The sequence below is a fragment of the Oxyura jamaicensis genome, unplaced genomic scaffold, assembly GCF_011077185.1.
Source record: "Oxyura jamaicensis isolate SHBP4307 breed ruddy duck unplaced genomic scaffold, BPBGC_Ojam_1.0 oxyUn_random_OJ66730, whole genome shotgun sequence".
NCBI lineage: Eukaryota > Metazoa > Chordata > Aves > Anseriformes > Anatidae > Oxyura > Oxyura jamaicensis.
Genome location: NW_023308247.1, coordinates 1,983 through 2,400, shown reverse-complemented (window position 1 = coordinate 2,400; position 418 = coordinate 1,983).

Below are 418 nucleotides of genomic sequence, written 5' to 3'. Positions count from 1 at the left end.
CCTCAACGTTGGGTTTTTGGGGCTGGAGAACCTCAGCGTTGGGTTTTTGGGGTTGGAGAACCTCAGTGTTGGGTTTTTGGGGTGGAAAATGTTGAATTTTGGGGCTGGAGAACCTCAGCGTTGGGTTTTGGGGGTTGGAGAACCTCAGCGTTGGGTTTTGGGGTGGAAAATGTTGGGTTTGGGGGGCTGGAGAACCTCAACGTTGGGTTTTTGGGTGGAAAACATTGGATTTTGGGGTGGAAAATGTTTAATTCTTGGGCTGGAGAATCTCAACGTTGGGTTTTGGGGTGGAAAATGTTGAATTTTGGGGCTGGAGAACCTCAACATTGGGTTTTTGGGGTGGAAAATGTTGGATTTTGGGGGCTGGAGAACCTCAACGTTGGGTTTTGGGGGCTGGAGAACCTCAACGTTGGGTTTT